Source organism: Maylandia zebra, linkage group LG9, assembly GCF_041146795.1.
Source record: "Maylandia zebra isolate NMK-2024a linkage group LG9, Mzebra_GT3a, whole genome shotgun sequence".
NCBI lineage: Eukaryota > Metazoa > Chordata > Actinopteri > Cichliformes > Cichlidae > Maylandia > Maylandia zebra.
In genome coordinates, this window is record NC_135175.1 from 14,661,411 (window position 1) to 14,671,064 (window position 9,654).

The 9,654-nt window shown below is 37.9% G+C and overlaps 1 long non-coding RNA gene across 1 annotated transcript; it reads left to right on the forward strand.

The window, feature by feature from the left end:
* The first annotated feature begins 2,420 nt into the window (after positions 1–2,420).
* Positions 2,421–7,956, forward strand: LOC143420491 (uncharacterized). The gene is made up of 2 exons (XR_013100320.1): positions 2,421–2,509; positions 7,709–7,956. It is a non-coding gene; the product is annotated as an uncharacterized LOC143420491 (long non-coding RNA).
* Positions 7,957–9,654: the final 1,698 nt, after the last annotated feature.

Here is a 9,654-nt window from a genome sequence, read left to right on the forward strand (position 1 = left end):
GAGTGTTATTAACACTCTGTGTGCCGCGTCTCCAAATCACATGACCGACATGCAATTAAGCTGACGTAGCAACAAGCTGCAACCACGCTGAGTCTCTATTTCAGCTTGTGTTGAAAGTTCAGACTTCAAAGTAAACTACAGTTAATAATAAGATTAACAGTTCATCTTCATATTTTAATGTAACATCTGTAGCTTTACTGCAGAGTTTTCAGTTTGAAGAGCTCTGGATGGAGCAGCTACAAAGTTTGCTTTTCTTCACATTTGTTGATCAAATGGTTTGATGAAGGACTCTCGCTAGCTTTGTCCAAGTAAAAGGTTTAACAGTACTTTCATAAACAGCGCTGTGTTTTCTTTCGTACACTTAAAAAATGTTTTCTTTCAATTAACACGAGCTCGCTGTGTTGGCCGACAGACTTCAGGTCCACATTAAATGATTACAACATCATCACTGCTGCTGTTTTGTTATCAGTCCTTTTGTTTAAAAAGTGGGGTCTGCATGAGCTTAATATTGCCATACTTTTAATTGACACGTGTGCTTCTTGAAACGTTTCTGTTGCAGGTCTGTGCCAGTGAAACTTTACATTTACTTGGTGACAACTGAGCTACAGAGCTACAGATTAAACAGGCCAGGCAACAGTAACCTGACTTCCATTACGTATCGGGAAGAATTCCGTGGACTCATTGTCAGACTCTACACTGGTGCAGCGGGTCATCGGTTTCTCCTGGTGCACGAGAATGCCATGTGGCAAAGATATGTAGGCAATTACTTGCCCCCACGCTCACCTGATCTAAATCCAAGGGAAGACCTCTGCAACATTATGTATCAGTCCATCTGACATAACCAGACTATGTAGGAGCTCAGTAATGACCTGGTCCAGATCTGGGATCCAGGACACCATCCACTGTCTCATTAAGACCATACCCCAAATTGCCAGGCATGAGAACAAGCATACGGATGATATACAAACTACTGAGTACCATTTTGAGTGGCTGCAATGAAGTTTGAGCAAAAATATCCTGCTGCATCATTTTTTCTATTTTGATTTGTGGGGCTTCTTTGAATTAATCCCTGTGTAGGCTGGAAATGTTAACTTCCATCAAACAATGTGGCTTCCTTTGTCTCTAACACAGTACTTGCCCGATATTAGAGGTGAGTGGATCGATCCAAATATCAATATTATCGATACCAACACTAGTATTGGTATTGGATTGCTACTAGCACCACTGGATCGATACTTTGCTTCTATCCTTCAAGGTCAGTATGTAGCCTGCTGAACTGTGTTAATTATTTCTTTGCAAAAAATAAACCTCAAGCATGCACTATGAAAAATGCGGAACCTTTTTGTGTGCTATAGAGACAGAAAAAAACCCAGTTTCAAAACACATTAAAACCTGAAAGGTGTGTTTTGTTGTGTTAGCTAATTATTGTAGAAAATAACAATTGTGATATAGTGGTGATTAAACTGTGTTCAGAATTTGCAAATTGAGAATTCATCTCCTAAGCAATGGCACACTACTCTCCCTCAATTAGCTGCCTAAATACTGGCCCTGTATTTACTTGGTATTGGATCAAAATTTACCAAAATTTGGAGTGTGGCACAGCACTGCTGTGAATGAGGGAAAGTGTGAATGTTGATTTTTTTTTTAAATGTCCAGGCAAGTATATACATTTTAAATAACAAGATATAATGATACCAATTAACAGAAAGCTTCAGGTTCTTTATATCTATATTATAATTCTTCATAATTAAACAATAAGAACAAGTAGTCTGATGTCCTCTAATAATTATGGAGCTATAATTTAAAATACAGTAATAACACATTAAATGTATGTACAAAATATCAGAATCAGATCACTATCGTTGATACCACCTTGAATTTTGCTTTGTATTGCACATAACTAACCCATATCAGTTTGATATTTCCCCCCATTAACCTCTGATATGTTTTCAATCTTCCTTTAATGTTTTTGAGCGGTGTATAAAACGCTGTGAAAAAGTGTTTCCCTCCTTCCTCATATCCAATTTTTTGTATGTTTGTCGCACTTAAATGTTTCAGATCACTAAACAAATGTAAATATTAGACAGAGATAACACAAGTAAACACAAAATGCAGTTTCTAAATGAAGGTTTTTATTATTAAGGGGAAAAAAGAATTTCAAACCTACACAGCAAATTCAAAAGTGTTAAATTTTTTGGTGTTAATAGTCTCCTTGCAAAAGTAGAGTTAATTTTACTCTAAGCAGAGTCACATTCTTTTAATGTAACTCTGAGGTGTAAAATGATAGTAGTTAAAATCGAGTGTTAAAAATGAGTGTTTCTCTGTCAAATCTGGAGGTGTTAAAATGGAAACATTAACTCTTGACCTCTTAACTCTGAACTCCTAGAGGGGCTATGACACCAACAGAGTAAATTCACAGACTCCGCCCTCAGCACGGCTCCAATCGAAGCTGAAGTGAAGCCGTTTCAGAACATTTTGCTCTACATATTCGAGTTGTTTGCCATGCTTGGTAAGTCATTTTTTCAAAGATTGTTTCAATTATTATTATGAGCTTTTACTTCTGTGGCTCTTTGGAGTTGAGACAAAGCTGTGTGAAAGGCATTAGCCGTGTTGCTCGCTGATAGCATAATATTCTGTTTTAGCTAGCTGAATATGGAACGCCAGGACTGCCATAATGAATTAATTAAATACACCATTAAATAATTAATTAAATGTGGCAATAATTAATTAAAATTGGAATTAATTAATTAAATAAATAGTTATGACACATGTAATTAATTAATTATTGACACATTTAATTAATTATTTATGTATTTCACATTTTAATTAATTATTGACACATTTAATTAATTATTGACACATTTAATTAATTATTTAATGATATATTTATTTATTTCATTTTGGCAGTCCTGACGCCTGGCTCTCGTCATGAAATAATTTTATCTGTCAGCCTCACCCATCAAACTCAGGGGGCGGGGTTAACGCTGCCCATGCAGCTTCTCTAACATTTGATTGGTTGCCGTGCAAAGTAAGTCAAAACAGGTCGATCCTAGAAAATAGATTGCTTGTGTAGACTTGGGGCAGCCAGTTATCCCAGAATGCAGATCAATTCAATTCAATTCAATTCAATTCTTTATTTATTTGTCACATGTAGTTATAGCTGGTACAACATACAGTGAAATGTTTTTTCTGGCTAAAAAAGTACTCCCCCCGACTGTGCAAACATGCTAAAAAGGATTTTACATAAGCTAAGAAAAAAAGGAAAAGAAACAAAAGTTAAAAGTAAAAAAATATATAAAAAAACAATGTAAAAGTCCATATGTTTGTGCTTATAAATATATATCCATGACGTGCAAGATATTGCACTGTAATGAGTTGAATGAGAAGACTATAAAAATATACATATTTACATAGTACAGATGTATATAATAAGGTACGGATAAGGTTCAGAGAAGAAAGATAAAGTGCAAATTATGTACTGTGTGTGAGATTGTCCATCATGTTGTCCGGTTTGTGTTTTGGTTGAGGAGTCTCACAGTTTGTGGGTAAAAACTCCTCCTGAACCTTTCTGTTCTTGTTTTCAGGCTACAGAGGCGCTTCCCTGACCTCAGTGGCCTGAACAGTTTGTGGGCGGGATGGCTAGAATCCCTAATGATCCTGATGGCCCTGGATCTGCACCTTTCAGCATAGATGTCCTGCAGTGCTGGTAGAGATGTTCCCATAGTGCGTTCAGCTGTGCGCACAACCCTCTGCAGGGCTTTCTGTTGCTGTACTGTGCAGTTCCCGTACCACACCATGATGTTGTTGCACAGGATGCTCTCAATGACACCAGTGTAGAATCTCCTCTGTATATTCTTGGAGATCTTAAACCTCTTTAGACGCCTCAGGTGATAGAGGCGCTGTCTGCCTTTACTAATGAGGAAGTCCGTGTGTGTACTCCAAGTGAGGTCCTCGTTGATGTGGACACCGAGGTATTTGAAGTTGGAGACTCTCTCCACAGGGGTTCCATAGATCTGAATTGGGGTGTGAGTTTTCTCACCTCTCTGTTTTCTGAAGTCAATCACCATCTCCTTTGTTTTACTGATGTTCATGGAGAGGTGATTTGCCACACACCACTTTGCTAGTCCATCCACCTCACTCTGGTAGGCCGTCTCGTCGTTCCCAGAGATGAGTCCCACCACCACTGTGTCGTCAGCAAACTTCACAATGGAATTAGTGGGGTGTCTGGCCGTGCAGTCCGCGGTGTAGAGGGAGTAGAGAAGGGGGCTCAGTACACATCCCTGGGGGGCCCCTATGTTCAATGAGAGTGTATGGGAGTACACATCCCCTATTCTCACTGACTGTGGTCTCGTGGTCAGGAAGCTATAAATCCACCTGCACAAAGATGTACTGAATCCCAGATCTTGGAGCTTACCCGAGAGGGTGTGGGGAACTATGGTGTTGAATGCTGAGCTGTAATCTATAAACAGCATTCTCACATAGTTCCCACATCCCTCATCTAGATGGCTCAGTGTGGTATGCAGGACCTGTGCTACAGCATCTCCGGTAGATCTGTTTGTCCGGTATGCAAACTGCAGTGAGTCGAAGTCGGGAGGAAGGAGGGAACTGATGAAGGGTTTCATGAGCCTCTCAAAACACTTCATCACTACAGATGTTAGGGCTACTGGGCGATAATCAAATCACAGGCAGCAATGGTGGTGGTGTAGTTTTAAAATACCCCGTTTTTCTGTCACCAGCTACACTTTTAACAGTGTTTTAGCCGCGAATGTCGCGACGTATGTCTGGTCAGGTTGTCAACATAGAACATGTTTGCAAAAGTGCTCAGATGTTTTCAGAGATTTCACTAGCTCTGCTAACAGTTAGCATGCAGAGTGCACCGAGGGGGTACGTTAACCGGTTTGTTTACATATTCCACTCTCCGTGTTCCACATGTTGCATTCGCAGATTCTCATTTTCACCGAACGATCGTCTCTTTCCGCCTGGTCTTGTGTCTCTGTGCTTCTGTAACATAAAGAACGAGCTGACATTTTTCTCACGAAACCAGCGATCAGCTCAACAGACCCTCAGTTTACCTGCATGCATCCTCCTCCTCATCTGTCAGCTGTTTAACACCTGCTGCTAATTCAAGAAACACGCCTAGTTACCTGGTGATAGTCACAGTTTAACTGGGCAGCCGGTGCTCGATATTCACTCAGGTTCTGTCTGTCGGGTCACGTTTACTTCGCTGTTTTATTTACAACTGAGCAAATCGGTTTGGCTGAGGTTAAAGTTACGTTTCATAACTGCATAGTTTCACAGACGTTTAATGGTTCACTGGCACATGTGTTAGACTGAACTATCATCTAAATATCATCTGTTTTTTAATAGTTATTCAACTGTATTCTAAGCACCAGCTGTCTGTTAGAATGTGATTTTTTTTCTCTATCTGTTGGCAGAGGTATAAAAATGCGCAGGAAAATCTGACGTGCATGGCAAACTTCACCGACGATATTTAGGGAGGAATAAACACACATCAAACATAAATGAACCATTTGTCTGTCTCCATAATTGAGAGAATTTTCTCTTCTTATGTCAACACTCTCTCTCTTTTTTTTTTTTTTTTTTTTGCTTTTTCGGTCATGTTATGTTTACCTGTCAAAGGCTTGTTACAAACTATGAAACACATGGTGCAGACTTCTGGATGTTAGAAGAAAACGAATACTGCTCATGAATGAGACTAAAGGCAGGAAGGTGTCCTTTAAAACTAAACATGTTAATAGGACCTCCCTGTTTATATCATAGTTTATGATATAGCACGTGTATTTCAGTAATAGCCTGCTGAGGCCACTATACGTGCTGGCCTCATATCAAATGTGAAGGCAGACTGAGTCTATGTTTGACGTTTTTTATATCTAATCTTCCTTTTCAAACATTTAAACAGCAGCGAGTCTGCAGCTGAGGGAATACAAATTCAAATTGTCGGAACAGGTTTGCTCGTTTCTTGGATTCATTTGGTGATTTATTAAATGTATAACTGTTATTCTAATCTGCTGCTGAGTCTCTTACACTTTTCTTTATGCTGTATATTTTCACGTCTCTGGAATAGTTGGCAGTTAGATAGTCAGCTGGGAAACTTTGTGTTAACTCATGGAGCTGAGGATATCGTGGATATGCTGACCTCGCTGCGTGGTGTACAGAGCGAGGTCAGCATGATTAATATTCACAATAAAAATATTAGCCGAACATCATGAAGTCTGTATGTGTTTCATAGTGTCGAACAACCTTTGTACAGTTAAAGCCAGCAGTTACTACATGACGGAAACACCAACGTTATCTCTTTTATGTGTTTATACACAGGTCATGCTGATTACTGAACAAAAACCCAAAGATCAGATGTTAAACAGATTTATTTGCTCTCTCTCCTCCTTAAACATGTTTTTAATGTTAGTTATAATTCAGAATTGGCGACTGAAACACGTAGGACACATAAGAACATCAGGAAATAAAACATCGATAAATATAACCTCAGTAAAAGAAGTCAGCGGGGGTTACTACAGCTGTGTACCGGGGCCTGCGCTTTGTCGGTGGGATTGCTTGCGAGGCGAGCGGGTCTATCCCACGCTTTGCCGTGAGACTGGGCAGACATCTCCGAAATCATCGAAACACTTTTGCAAAGAGGCTGTATCTTGACAAACCGACCAGACACATGAAGATTAAACCACTACATTCTCGGCTAAAAAAATATTAAAACGGCATTTGGTAACACACAAACAGGGTTTTTCAAAGCTCAGTTCTGTTAGCTTCCACATGCCGGTTGTTGTGTGCTAGAAACAATGGCCACCAGGCCAAAGCAATGGTTTTGACTCGATCAGCGTTAACCCCGCCCCCTGAGTTTGATGGGTGAGGCTGACAGATAAAATTATTTCATGATGAGAGCCAAGCGTCAGGACTGCCAAAATGAAATAAATAAATATATCATTATATAATTAATTAAATGTGTCAATAATTAATGAAATGTGTCAATAATTAATTAAAATGTGAAATACATAAATAATTAATTAAATATGTCAATAATTAATTAATTAAATGTGTCAATAATTAATTAAAATGTGAAATACATAAATAATTAATTAAATGTGTCAATAATTAATTAATTACATGTGTCATAACTATTTATTTAATTAATTAATTCCAATTTTAATTAATTATTGCCACATTTAATTAATTATTTAATGGTGTATTTAATTAATTCATTATGGCAGTCCTGGCGTTCCATAGCTGAAAGGTATTGTTTGCGGGCAAATACCACAGCCTTGAAAAAAAGCTTGCATGTGAATTTTCAGTCAAACTTTTGGTCAAATACACCTAAAACAATGTCTAGAATGTGAAATGTTGGTATAATGGTGCTACTTGAAGCCTGAAAACGATCGCCCATAAAAAAACAAAACAAAACGAGCAAACAGCAGTAGCAGGCGTCCTGACTGGGTTCTACGTTAGCATTTAGATCCCTCCAGAGTTTTGTGCACACGGTTTAGGTAAAAATGAAAAAGGTTTTACATTTAGTTCAGTATTACCTGTTGCCTGTGTCCTTGTCTTTTGGGAAAATACTTTACACAAGTAATGGCTCAAAGAGGATTCCTTTTTTTTCCTTTTACTGTGCTGCAATTGATTACTGGATTATTTGTGCCATTAATTAGTGTCAACTAATTTTTATTCGATCTCCGCACAGGATATGCTTGTGAAGATGGAATATGGGGGAGAGCAGAAGTGCGTTGAAGTTCCACAAAGGGATGAATGAAGGACATGCATATTGTATTGAAGAAATAAGTGATGAGATGCTGTTATTTGCATTTACCATGTCAGACCTTTTGATAAACAAAATTCTAATGAAAGTGAGAACATGTATACTGTTACATCTTTCAGAAAATGTTTTGAAATTGTGGTGCACAGTTCAGAATAAATGTTTTTCAAAAACCATTGCATCTTTTTAGTAAATGTTTATTTCCAAAAGAAATTTCTAGAAGTTCAGAACAGTAAAATTCCCGCTTTTTAGAATGAATTAGAAGATAACTCTTACGTAGTTAAACTAAAATACTCTTTGAGAGTTAATATATAAACTCTTAACACCAAGTGTTAAATTATCAACTCCAGACAGATTTGGTGTTTAACACTAAATCAGAGTTAACGTACCAACTCTCCAAAAAGAGTTAAATTAACACTCTCTGGTGTGGACCCATATAGACACTTTAATAGTGTTGAAATCAAATCCGACAGTGTTAATTTGGACATGCTGGATTTGCTGTGTACCTGTGTGAAAATCTTCCTAAATATATTAGCTGGTTGGGCCACCCTTAGCAGCGACAACTGCAATCAAGCATTTGTGCTAACTAGCAATGTCTTTTTAGCAGTTGTCTTTTATGAAGCTTTGGAGGAATTTTGGCCCACTCATCTTTGCAGAATTGTTCCAATTCAGTCACATTGGAGGGTTTTTGAGCATGAACTGTCTGTTTAAGGTCATGCCACACCATCTCAGCGTCATTGAGTTTAGTCTTAGACAAGGCCTTAAAAAGCTCTTTATTTCGTTTCTTTTAAGACATTCAGAGGCAGACTTGATGGTTTATTTTTGATAATTGCCCTGCTGCAAAACCTGTGTGCTTCAGCTTGAGGTCATGAACAGATGACCAGACTTTGTACTACAGAAGAGCAGAGATGGAGCTGTGAATCTGAAGTATCTGAAGATTTAACAGGGGTCTAACCCTATATAGGAAATTGTGAGAGAAACTTTTTCCTGCACTTCTGTAATTTTTAGGTTTTTAGTTTTATTTATGAAGTAAATGTCTTTATTAATACAAAGCATCACACACCCCTGGCATTTTATATTGCCTCCACATATTTCCAGTTGTCTCTATTTGGGAGTGATCCTTTCTCTAAAGAAAACAAACCCTGCTCCTGCTGCAGGTATTACTATGTTAATGTTAGTTAGAAAAACTGCTTTAAACCCTGTTTGGACATTAGACTTTAATGTTGTTTAGACTTTAATAAAGATGTAACTGGTTAGTATATGATGTATCTGATGACTGATATGGTATGAAATTTACACTTCAGTGGTTTTCTTCTCGTCAGAGAGCTCTGAGTTTGATTCGTGTGTTCATATATGGGCATAAAAGGCTGACTAAATCACTAGAGATCATATTTAGATGACATCATGTGTGGAAGAAAGGAAATTGCAAAGGTTTGTCACAGAAATTTGTGTGCCTGTACTCACACAGGTGGCAGAAACTTTGACTGATAACAAACTTCCCCAATGTGTTTAAATGTTTCTGCTTTTATTTAATCAGTCATTTATTGGTTGATAAATAGATTTACATGTCAGCCAAAAGCTGCCATATAAATGGGTTTCTCCATTAATCTGGAGTGGTTTTTTCTATGACCCAAGAGGAGAGAAGGATATGTAAACACGAGTGAAGGCTACGAAGAACTCTACACTGAGGTGAAGAAAATACGAGAACTGTAGTGAAGTAGCATAACATTAACAAGAAATATGAAACCTATAAATGTGTCTCTTTTACAGTTTAGTGAAATTACACAAACAACATCCTGCCCCTTTTTAAGTTCAGTTTTTGTCTTAACTTCACCTGTAATAACTGTTTTCAGGTGATTTCTTGTGGTTATAAC